Source organism: Thamnophis sirtalis, unplaced genomic scaffold, assembly GCF_051295495.1.
Source record: "Thamnophis sirtalis isolate CommonGarterSnake01/CBP01778 unplaced genomic scaffold, rThaSir2_p1.2 scaffold_15, whole genome shotgun sequence".
Lineage (NCBI taxonomy): Eukaryota > Metazoa > Chordata > Lepidosauria > Squamata > Natricidae > Thamnophis > Thamnophis sirtalis.
The window spans coordinates 31926718-31939068 of NW_028261395.1; the positions used below are offsets into that span (position 1 = coordinate 31926718).

Below are 12351 nucleotides of genomic sequence, written 5' to 3' on the forward strand. Positions count from 1 at the left end.
TATCTATCTATCTATCTATCTATCTCATCTCATGTATCTATCTATCTATCTATCTATCTATCTATCTATCTATCTATCATCTATCTATCTTGGGGGTTGGACTAGAAGACCTCCAAGGTCCCCTCCAGCTCTATTCTGATTGGTTGTAAGTGTGAAAGATGAACATAAGTCACCTTTTTCAGTGCTGTTGTAACTTTTATGGTCACCAAATGAATGGATTGTAAGTCGAGGACTAATTATAATAATGGTGGACTGAACAGGAGATGGGAGCAGGAAAAAAGAAGGATAAGCTGAAATCTTCATTCTATTTTTGCATCTCATTTGTTACAAAGCCACTTTTCATGTCCTTGCAGTGCCAAGCATTTATTTGTCACTCTAGCTGAGTTGCACCTAAGGCACAGGCATGGAAACACGGCCCGGCGCATGTCAACCACAACAGCTTTAGCAAACGATGCATCCAGCATCCACCCCGAAATCCAATGTGCAATCTGATGAAAACCCAGTTAAAGAGGAGATAGCTGCATTCACAATCCTCTTAACAGAAGTTCTGCAACGGTAGATTTTTCTAATGGGTTTAGGGCCAAACCATTTCCCCCAAGTCATGCTATTAGCCCCAAAATAAATAAATAAAAATGAATGAATGAGCCTGCAGCCAAAGCAGCATGTGCTAGGATTTCATTAGAACTCCTGCTGAGCAGGATAATTTCTGGTCAGAGCTGGGACTTAAAGAGAACCATGATTAAATTAGGCACCTTGGAATATTGGTTTGCAGCTAGGTTCACTTATTTAAATTTCTAGCCCATTCTAATCAATGCAGCCTTATGATGATTGAGCTCTTTTCCTCACCAGATGTGAATATATGCGAATATATGTACAGATGTGTCAAGATCCCACCCCCAACCTAAATATTAAGAGCCATAACTCATTGCTCACTACCAGGTGTTCAATCCTGACCGGCTCAAGGTTGACTCAGCCTTCCATCCTTCAGAGGATGGTAAAATGAGGGCTCAGGTGGTTGGTGGCAAGAGGCTGACCCTGTAAACTGCTTAGAGACGGTTATGAAATGGTATATAAGTTTAACTGCTATTGCTATCTGCCTTCCTTCCTCCCTCCCTTTCTCTCGCTTTCCTTCCTTCCCTCCCTTCCTTACTTCCTCCTAAAGGTTGACTCTGCTTTCCAGCCAGGGGTGGGTTCCCGATGCGGCCACTGACAGTTCGCTTAGGGGTGTGGTGTAGGCATGTACAGTTTGAAAAAATGCTTCTGCACATGCATAGAAGCAAAAACCAAGATTTGATTTGACTTGATTTAATAAATTTATAGGCCGCCCAATCCCGAAGGACTCTGGGCGGCTTAGATGCCAGCACCTATGGCGCCACCGATACAAACAGTTCAGGGGCGTGCCAGGCCGAGTTACTACCTACTTGGCCAAACCGATCCGAACCTGTAGGAACCCACCTCTGCTTCCATCCTTCCAACATCGGTAAAATGAGGACCCAGATGGTTGGGGGCAAGAGGCTGACTGTAAACTGCTTAGAGAGCGCTGTGAAGTGATATATAAGTAAGTGCTATTGCTATCTTCCTTCCTTCCTCCCTTCCTTCCCTTCCCTTCCTTCCTCCTAAAGGTTGTCTCCACTTTAAAATTAGGTAAAATGAGGACCCAGATTGTTGGTGGCATTGTAAACCACAGAGGGGGCTCTAAAGTACTGTTAAGCGGTATATAACTCTAAGGGCTATTGCTATATAGTGACCCTGTTTCTTTTCCTGTAAACGCTGATCCTTTATTTCAGTAAGTTGTCCTTTAGATTCATTTTATTTATTTATATATATATAAAGAATTGTGATGGCACAGTGGTTAGAACGCAGTATTGCAGGTTAACTCTGCTCACTGCCAGCAGTTCGATCCTGATTAGGTCAGGGTTCAATCAGCCTTCCATCCTTCCGAGGTGGGTAAAATGAGGATCCAGATTGTTGGGGGAGGGGGCGCAAGAGGCTGACTTTGTAAACCACAGAAAGGGCTGTAAAGCACCATGAAGTAGTATATAAGTCTAAGTGCTGTTGCTATTGTCTCAGACTTCCATCTTTCCAAGGTAAAACAAGAGCCCAGATGGCTGGGGGCAATATGCTGACTCTGTAAACTGCTTAGGGATGTGATATATACTTTACCACTAAAATGTTGAGCTTCAAGTGGGTGATTCATTTATGTAGCTTTCTTAGTAGAATAATATAACTAGTTTCTTTTGTTTTCTTCCGGTTTTGTTTTGTTTTAAAAGGGGTGTGTGTGTGTATGTGGGGGGGTGTTTCAAAAAAGATCCTTGCCTCTCCCGACCATGGTGATTCAATTCCCAGTTGGCCTCCCCTCCAAGTATATCAGAGTCCAATGGATGGAATTAAAGTGGGGTTTTAAAAAAAGTTCGAAATAGGAGGGTAGGCTAAAATCTCCATTCCAGGTTACTGAAACCATTTATTTCAACCTAGAAAGACTTCCAGAATAGTTAGAAGGGTGTCAGAACATTTCTGGAAAGACGTGTGTGTATGCACAAACACACACACACACACACACACACACACACACACACACACACACACGGGCAAATAAACACAATGCATTGCAAATTCAAGCTGTTTTGTGCCCTCCCATAAAACAGGCTTATAAGGGGGGAAATCCTCAATGGAAGTTTGCTCAGCTATAAAAGCGGAGGGAGGGAGGGAGAAAAAAAAGAGGTGGGACGGAGGATGGAAGGAAGGGACCGAGAGAAAGGAAAAGAAAGGAAGAAAGAAAGAGGGAGAGAAAGAAAGAGGGGGGGAAGGAGGATGGAAGAAAGCGGGAGAGAGAAAGAAAGGGAGAAAGAGAGAGGGAGAGGAGAAGAAAGGAGGAGGGGAGAGAGAGAAAGAGAGAATAAATAAATAAATAAGGAAGAAGGAAAGAAGGAAAGAAAGAAAGAAAGAAAGAAAGAAAGAAAGAAAGAAAGAAAGAAAAAGATTTTTAGGAATGAAGTACACTTGAAAGCTCCCCCATCCATCGTGAAAGAAATGACAGCACTCAAAATGAAGCCAACCGAAGAGAAGCAGAATCACATTTCAGCTGACTTAATCTTAACATAAACAAATAAAATTTGATACCAGTGTACAGAAGGGCACAACTTTCTCTGCATCTGTGAAAACCGGACACTCGTAAACGTTTGTAGCTTTGGAAACATTTGGAGATTTGGAAACATGATTACAGTTCAGATGCAACTAACTCATAGTTATGACTGTTGCAGTGTCCTGGGGTCATGTGATCCCCTTTTTCCGACCTTCTGACAAGCAAAGTCAAGGGGGAAGCCAAATTCACCTAACAACCATGTTATCAATTTAACAACCGTAGTGATTCACTTAACCACGGGGGCAAGAAAGGTTGCAGAATGGGGCAAAACCCACATAACCAATGCCTCACTTTAGGAACATACATTTTGGGCTCCCGTTGTGGTCATAATTGAAGACAACCCGTAATACAACATTTAGTATCAAGCCATGGTTAATTTGGAAATTCTGGCAGCTGAGATTAGCAGCATTCAAACAGCAATATAATTATATCCCTAATTTTTGAGAAATTATTACCGGTATATCCAAATTTCTTCTCCAGGAAGGGAAAACAACAACTGTAAAGCATTGTATTCTACTATTTTTACAACTTTTCCTAAATAATATTAAGCAATCTAGCCAAAGAAAAAAGGAGTTTTAAAAATAATAATGATGATGATGATGATGATAATTCCGGGGCTGATTTTAAACTTCATTGCGATTGCAGCTGATCCGCATGATTGTCAGAAGCTCTCACACACACAAACACTTTTTAAAGCATTTTTTCCCTACCTTTTCACCCAAACCAGCAGGAAAAATGCTTTTAAGAGTGGGAAAAAATCTTCCGACGATTGCGGGGCTCACAGCTGAGCCGAACGATCCTCGGAATTTTTATTTATTTTTTTTACTACCGGTTCGCAACCGGGAGGATTTCACCCCTGGGTCTCCTGTTTGGGTGGGGGGTTGGACTAGATGATCTACAAGGTCCCTTCCAACTCTGTTAATCTGTAATCTGACTGGAGGAGCACTCAGAAGCTTCAGGTGGTACAGAATGCCGCCATGTGGGAGGGAAGTGGGTCAGCTATTCTGCAGGTGCAATTTTCCAGGGGCAATTCAAAGGGGATGCTTGTCACCTTCATAGCTTGGGACCACCCTGCCAGGGGGATCTTTTTCTTCCACCCAATTGTTTCTACCCATCCAATCCAGTCAGACAGGATGAGCATGTTCTGAGAGCCATCAGCCAAGCAATGTCAGCTGGTGGAGAGCAGGGAAACGTGCTTTTCCCAACGTGCCACCTGCTCCCTGGAACACCCCCCTCCAGAGATTAGGATGGCCCTGACTCTGATGGGCTTTGGGGAGGCCCTGGAAAGCCAAAAGCCCAGGTGTGGAGTCCTGAGTGCATGAAGGACTCTTTTTTCTGCTTATGTTGACACTGATTGATTAGTATCTCTTAGTTGCCCTTTCTCTCTCTCTCTTATAATTTTAACTGTTTTTATCATTGTTCACTGTTTGAGAAAGGAAGGAAGGAAGGAAGGAAGGAAGGAAGGAAGGAAGGAAGGAAGGAAGGAAGGAAGGAAGGAAGGAAAAAGATGAGGGGGGAGGACAGGAGGAGGAGGACAGGAGAAGGAGAGTAGGAGAAGAGGAGGAGGAAGGAGGAAGAAGAGGAGAAAGAGAAGGAGAGAAGGAGGAGGTGGTGGTGGTGGAGAAGAGGAGGAGGAAGGGGAGGGGGAGAAGAAGAAGAAGAAAAAGAAGAAGAGGAGGAGGAGGAGGAGGGGAGGAGGAGAAGAAGAAGGAGGAGAATCAGAAGGAGAAGAGGAAGAGGAGGAGGAGGAGGAGGAAGAAGAAGAGGAGGAGGAGGAGGGGAGGAGGAGAAGAAGAAGGAGGGGGAGGGGAGAAGGAGGAAGAGGAGGAGGAGAATCAGAAGGAGAAGAGGAAGAGGAAGAGGAGAAGGAGTAGGAGGAGGAGGAGAAGAAGAAGAAGGAGGAGGAGAAGGAGAAGGAGAAGGAGAAGGAGAAGAAGAAGAAGAAGAAGAAGAAGAAGAAGAAGAAGAAGAAGAAGAAGAAGAAGAAGAAGAAGAAGAAGAAGAAGAAGAAGAAGAAGAAGAAGAAAGATGGTCAAAGAAAAAGGAAGAGAGAGACACCGAGAGGAAGAAAGCATTTAGGAAGCAATTTTTTGCGGGGGCATGGAAGTCTCCACCATCATTCAACAATTCTAACTTTGAGCGAACCGCAAAGATTCCCTTGTAACATCCAGAGGCTGAACGTAGCTGCAAAAGACAGCTTTGGTCTGTGACAGGCCTTACTTGTTTTGTGCAACAGCCTGCTTTTGTTACCGCTCAACTGTCATCTCCTGCTGTTTTAACAGGAGTTTTGGCTTGCCTGACAGAACTCTCTCTCTCTAGCTCTCTCTCCTTTCCTTGCAATTACTGTTAAGTTTATCTGCCTCTTAGAAAAAAAGAAATGCAAGATAACTTCCAAGGTTCTTACACACAGGGGTGGGGGGAGAGGGGGAGAGGGAGAGAGGGAGAGGGGGGGAGGGGAGTCATTCTGCATTTTAAAGCCAACAATGGCTTCTGGTTATCTCCATCAGAGGATCAAAGTCCATATTTTCTAACAAAGCCAGCCACTGAGAACTTTAATACTGTGATTCATTACAGCCAGAGTTCCTTCCTACAGACATCCTTTTTAGAAGTAACAGTTACATTTCCCACACAGCTCCGTTTCCTGCCATCGCCAGACCATAATAGCCGGCAGCTGTTTCTCAGAAAGCTGGTGGACCACAGCTTTCAGAAGGGACACATTTAGCGCTTGTCATTTCTTTGGGGCCATCAAGAAAAGTGGGGGAGGGGGAACATCACCTCTATCTCCGTAATCTAGTTAAAAGGGGAAAATGCCTAAACTCTGTCACACTTTCTCTATTTCCTATTGTAGAAAGTTAGCACCCACTCCTCTCCTAGAAAAATGAAATATTTTAGGAAATATTAAAGGCAGAATATTCTATTTCCCTGGATGAGAAAAGGAGAAACATGTTTTAAAGGCAAAGCAGCTCCCTGCCCCTTCCACCCTTGTCAACGGACCATTAAGGCCTGAGCCAGTCTATTCTACATAACAAAGATCTACCTCCTTCAGACAGAGCCATAATAGGAATCCCAAAGCCCTTTCATTACATCATCATCCAGTAATGCTCAACCAAGCTTAGAACTCAAAAGGCAGACAGCCTACAAAATTAGCTAAGACCCCCTGCCTCCTGGGAGTCTGACCACCAATCGGAGTGCATTTATTGCACAGGAACAGGGAAACTCTCGGGTGGGGCCCAGAGAGGGCATAAAACCAGGGCACTCTCAGCATCTCTTCCTTTTTCTCCAAGATCTTCAAGGCATGTGATTCCCTTTCCCCCGCAGGTCCTCAAACCACGTGTCCTATCCACCATTAAAAACCATCTTTCCAAACAGCTGCCATATTTCCAGTGTCCTTTCCCCCCACTTCACCTGCAGTGAGAATGAGCGCATCAGGTAAGTACCAATGCCCATTCTCCACAATTGGTGGAGGCAGCAGTCAGATAGGAGATGGTCAGGGGTTTTTGATTCCCCTCATAATGGGGATGAATCAATAGAGGGTGCAGGCCCCTCACCTGAGGCAGATCAGGCTTCTTCCTTCCCGGGGTTTCTGGGGTTTCAACCATCCCCACTGAACTGAACCCAGATGGACATTTCTTCCAACACTACCTCCATTCCAGTGGTGGGATTCAGCCAGTTCACACCTATTCGGGAGAACCGGTTCTTAACTTTCTAAAAGGTTCAGAGAACTGGTTGTTGGAAGAAATCTTCTTTTGGTTTTTTTTCCACTTCACAGGGCTAATCCTGTAAGGAAGGCAGGAAGGAAACATTCTGTTGTTGTTTCTAGCTTAATCTTTATTGCCCTGCTTACAGAAACTGCCTCTCCAGTTAATCCTTATTACATTGTAACAACTAAGGCGAAGCGGCCATCGACCTGAGTAATGTTGAGTTGGCCACGCCCACACGGACACATGACCACTAAGCCCTGCCTACCCACCTGGTCATTAGGACAGAGAACCGGTTGTTAAATTATTTGAATCCCACCACTGCTCCACTCATTTTGGGCTCAAGAGTAAAAGTGCTATTCACCCCCCTCCCAAGCAACCTACATTTTGGAAACACTAATATTTAGGAACCTCTCCACACAACCATGTGTCTTTCACTAGAACCAGACATTCTGGAAGGGGTTTACGGTCACCAGAGGTCCAATCCAATCTTGAAGACCCCTAGTGATGGAGCACCAACAACTTCTGAAGGCAAGCCGTTCCACCAATGGATGGTTCTCACTGTCAACAAATGTCTCCTTAGTTCTAGGCCCGGGATGGCGAACCTATGGCATGCGTCCCAGAGGTGGTACGCAGAGCCTTCTCTGTGGGCACATGTGGCGTCACCAGTTGCTCTTCTGGTTTCTTGCATGCACATGCTGAATTTTATTTTTAAAAAGTTCCGACAATTAGCTGTGTGACAATCAGCTCTGCCGTGCGATCGTCAGAACTTTAAAAAAAACTTTTAAAGCATTTTTTTACTACCGGTTCATTCAAAGTGGTAGTAAAAAAATGATTAAAACGTAAAAAAAAAGTTCTGACAATCAGCTGTGCAACAATCAGTTGTGTTCCGCGGGTCGTGGGAACTTTTTTTTTTTACTTTTTTAGCATTAAGCATTTGGTGGAGAACCTCCATACACACCTCTTTCTAAGGTGTGGCTTTTACAAGGACTTGTGCTCCCAATTAATTCACCAATCTCAACTGATAAGACTGCTCTTCACACCAATGATATTTAGATTTTTTTTTCCCCACAAAGATAAGCACCCCAAAATCACATATACAAAAACTAAATTCTGTGCCCAAACTAGAACAATAGCACTTAGACTTATATACCACTCCCTAGTGTTTTACAGCCCTCTCTAAGAGGTTTACAGAGTCAGCATATTGGCCCCCAACAATCTGGATCCTCATTTTCCCCTCCTTGGAAGGATGGAAAGCCGAGTCAACCTTGAGCCTGGTGGGATTCGAACTCCTGGAGTGAGCAGTGAGTTTGCCTGCAAGTACTGCATTCTAAGCCCTGCACTAAGAAACTTAGGTTCAGATCCTCAGTATGATTTCCTTAATGAAATCAGATTTTTAGAATAGAATAGAATAGAATAGAATAGAATAGAATAGGGAATGGAAATTGGAAATGGAATAGAATAGAATAGGGAATGGGAATAGAATAGAATAAGGAATGGGAATAATGGTGTTTCTCTATCTTGGCAATTTAAAGATATGTGGACTTCTAAAGTGCAAAGAAGAGCAACTAAGATGTTTAAAGACCTGGAGACAAAAACATATGATGAATGGTTGCGGGAATAGGGCATGGATAGACTGGAGAAAAGAAGTAGGGGGGAACTTGACAGCAGTCTTCCAGTATTTCAGGGGCTGCCACAAAGAAGAGGGGGACAAATTAATTTCCAAAGCACCAGAAGGAAGGACAAGAAACAATGGATGGGAACTAATCAAGGAGAGAAACAACCTGGAATTAAGGAGAAACTTCCTAAGAGTGAGGACCATTAATCAATAGAACAGTTTGCCTTCTGAAAAGTTGTAGGGCAGTGGTTATCAACCTTCCCAATGCCGCGACCCTTTAATACAGTTCCTCATGTGGTGACCCCCAACCATAAAATTGATGTCTTGGTTCCTAAGACCATCAAAAATACCTGTTTTCCAATGGACTTAGGCAGCCCCTGTTAAAGGGTCGTTCGACCCCCCCAAAGGGGTCTCGACCCACAGGTTGAGAACCACTGTTGTAGGGGCTTCATCACTGGCAGTTTTAAAGAAAAGATTGGACAGACACCTATCTGAGATGGTATAGGATCTCTTGCTTGAGCAGGGGGGGTTGGACTAGAAGACATCCAAGGTCCCTTCCAGCTCTGTTCTGATTGATTGAATTCTGGGAGTTGAAGTCCACACACTACCCTTATTGAGAAACACTGCAATAGTCAGAGATGTTTGCTTGACCCAACATGAATCCAACCCCAAGAGAAGTTGAACCTTGGCAAGGAAACCCAACTGCCCATCTCTTCTAGAAGACAATTCTCAAGGTGGAAACTGCAACCATTAAGCCAAGTGCCTTGGCAAGCATCAACCTATGCCTGGGTTCTCACAGAGACCAAATGATGCCCATCAACAAGCAGGTCTTCTTTTGGCAGCTTGTCTTGCCAAACCCAAACACTTGCTGTCCTAAATTGATGCCTCCATGATAGCAGACCTTTTGCTTAGCTTTGCCATCGCTTCTTCTTCCTCTCAGCAATTTAAAAAAGCAGAATCAGAGGCTGTTATTTTTGGATCAAATATTTCCATTTGATGTCAAGCTTGGCATGAACAGAAAGCAGCTGTTCTCTCAACTTCCTCCGGAGAATATATTCATCATTAAATCTCCCAAGCCTGTTTAAAACCATGCTAGTGGAGTTGTCGGGGTTTTTTGGTTTTTAAAGTGGAGTACCCTTTCTTAAAAATCTACTGTGAATTCATTAAATTATTCATCACTCTAAAATGGGTGGAGGGGGGATTTAAACTATCTCTAAACCTTATCAATCATTAATGCAATTTCCTGAGAAATATCGAGGTATCTTGTAGGAACACAAAAGCCAGGTGGGATGGTTTTTACTTTTGGCAGGGAGAAGAAAACAAAAGGTAAAATCAAGATGGGAAGTGGGAGAGGACAGTGTCTGTTGGGGAAAAAATTAAGAATAACATCTAGATCATATAAATTGTAAGTGACTTTGATTTGATTTGATTTGATTTATTGCATTTCTATGCCGGCATATTATACCCAGAGGGACTCAGGGCGGCTCACAAACCAAAGTAAGGGGGGGGGAATACAAACAGGAAGAAAAACAACGGACAAACAACTACAGCAATTTAAAAAACACTCAACAACCACACAATTCGAGCGGGGGCGGGGGAACTCGTCAGCCCCAGGCCTGTCGGAACAACCAGGTTTTAAGGGCTTTGCGGAAAGCCTGAAGGGTGGTGAGGGTCCGGATCTCCACGGGGAGCTCGTTCCAGAGGGCCGGAGCAGCCACAGAGAAGGCCCTCCTCCGGGTGGTAGCCAATCGGCATTGGCCAGTGGATGGAATTCGGAGGAGGTCTAATCTGTGGGATCTAATAGGTCTGTTGGAGGTAATTGGCAGCAGGCGGTCTCTCAACTACCCAGGTCCAATACCATGAAGTGAAGACTATGGTGAGGAAGCACAAAACTTTTGTAACCAATCGACACGCTGTATGTAACTGGAAGATGGTTTTATGTTTTATGTTTGTCTGTATTTGTTTGTTTAAAAATAAAAAAAATTCAAAAAAAAAAAGAATAACATCTAGATCAGTGGTGGTATTCGGCCGGTTCAGAGCGGTTTGAGCGAACCAGTAGTGGCAACCTACCCGCCTCGATGCTATGCCGTCCTATTTATTCACGTTTTCTAAGCTGCGTACATGTGTGTGGACGTTTCGATGCATAGCAAACCGGTGTTTAAATTATATGACACCCACCTCTGGTCTAGGTGTAACTTTTAACGAAAGCCTTATCAGGACTGAATATGCTACCATATCAAAAAAAGCCAATTTACATACTGTGCAACGAATCACCCACTTGTGTACAGATAGTCTGGGCAAGATAATTTACCTAGCTGATGCACATGCTTGCACACCTGTGTAGATACAGAAACACACATATCTCCTGTATCAATCAAAGCTTCATCATGTTCAAAGGCCGGCATAAACGCATATCTTATATTATATCTGAAAACAGACTGGACACAGAAATGCACATAGTTACTCCCAAGACAAATACGGATCACAGAAGAGATTTGTATTTCTAGCTCAGGGTTGAGGTGAGGGGTCCTTGGTGCTCTCCAGGGCTGTCTTAATGCATGGGCCTGATGGGCACTTGCCTGGGGGGCCCAGGAGCCATAGGGGCCCCATACTAATCTGTGTATGTTAACCCTTGAATGCACCTTGTATCATATACGTAAATACAGAAACTGTAAGGCTTACTGAGTATTATTGTGTTTTTCGAGTCTCGTGTATTGTTCCAATGTTTATCTGATTAGCTGTGACTACACAGCATGATTTTAATGTTTCAACACTGATTTTGTTGGCAGGGCCAATAATAAATATGTATGTATGTATGTATGTATGTATGTATGTATGTATGTATGTATGTATGTATGTTGTTTGTTTGTTTGTTTGTTTAAGGTAAACCGCTCCAAACTCGATTGCAGAAAATATGACTTCAGCAACAGAGTGGTCAATGTCTGGAATGCTCTACCTGACTCTGCGGTTTCTTCCCCAAACCTTCCAAACTTTAACCTTAGACTGTCTACTGTTGACCTCACCCCATTCCTAAGAGGTCTGTAAGGGGTGTGCATAAGCTCATCAATGTACCTACCATCCCTGTCCTAGTGTTCCCTTTTATTCGTATCCATTTCATGTATTGAAAAACATGTTTATACCTATATCTGTTATCTTATACATGCTTGACGAAATAAATAAAATAAATAAAATATAAACTGAAACGAGCATAGGCAAATACCCTTCTAGCACTGATGAGGTTACCTACTGTATTTTTGGAGTATAAGATGCGCCTTTTTTCCTCAAAAAAGAGGCTGAAAATCTGAGTGCGTCTTATACAACGAATACAGCATTTTTGCCTCCCGAAGCCCCACCCCCTTCACCAAAACAGCCATGCATATATAAATGGCGCTCTGTATGTGTGTTCCAGCATCTCTGGAATGCCTCGAGCAATTTCAACCAAACTTGGTAGAAAGATTATGTACCCCCTGGAAGCAAATACTGTGGGGGTAAGACACCCCTAACACCCCTCTGGCTGTGTGTTCTGTTAAGATACAGCATGTTGTGCCTTAAAATGGCTTCTACCGTACTGCCTTAAAATGGCTTCTAGTGTACTGCGCTGTGGAGTTGCCATGGTAACAGCTTCACAGTACTCCACAAAGGGGCTCCCTCTGGTAAGGGGGAAAATCCAACATTAGAAATCGTGGTGACGTTCATGGAAGGAGGGTTGGGATAAATAAATACCCATGCAGTGCCAGTTATCAGCTAGTTTTTCATAAATTCTTCCTTTCCTTTTCTTCAAAATGGTTCCCTGGTGAGTTTTATTTACTTTTTTAATCTTCCAGTAAATGAGTAGACGCATATGTCTAGATATTGCAGGATTGTTTTAAAGTGTTCTTGGGCATATTTTTTTT

At 43.4% G+C, this 12351-nt stretch overlaps 1 protein-coding gene across 7 annotated transcripts in view; it reads right to left on the reverse strand.

Moving 5' to 3' along the window:
• ZMIZ1 (zinc finger MIZ-type containing 1) overlaps positions 1–12351 on the reverse strand; it is a 466283-nt gene that overhangs the window by 383744 nt on the left and 70188 nt on the right. The gene's annotated exons all lie outside the window — the stretch shown is intronic.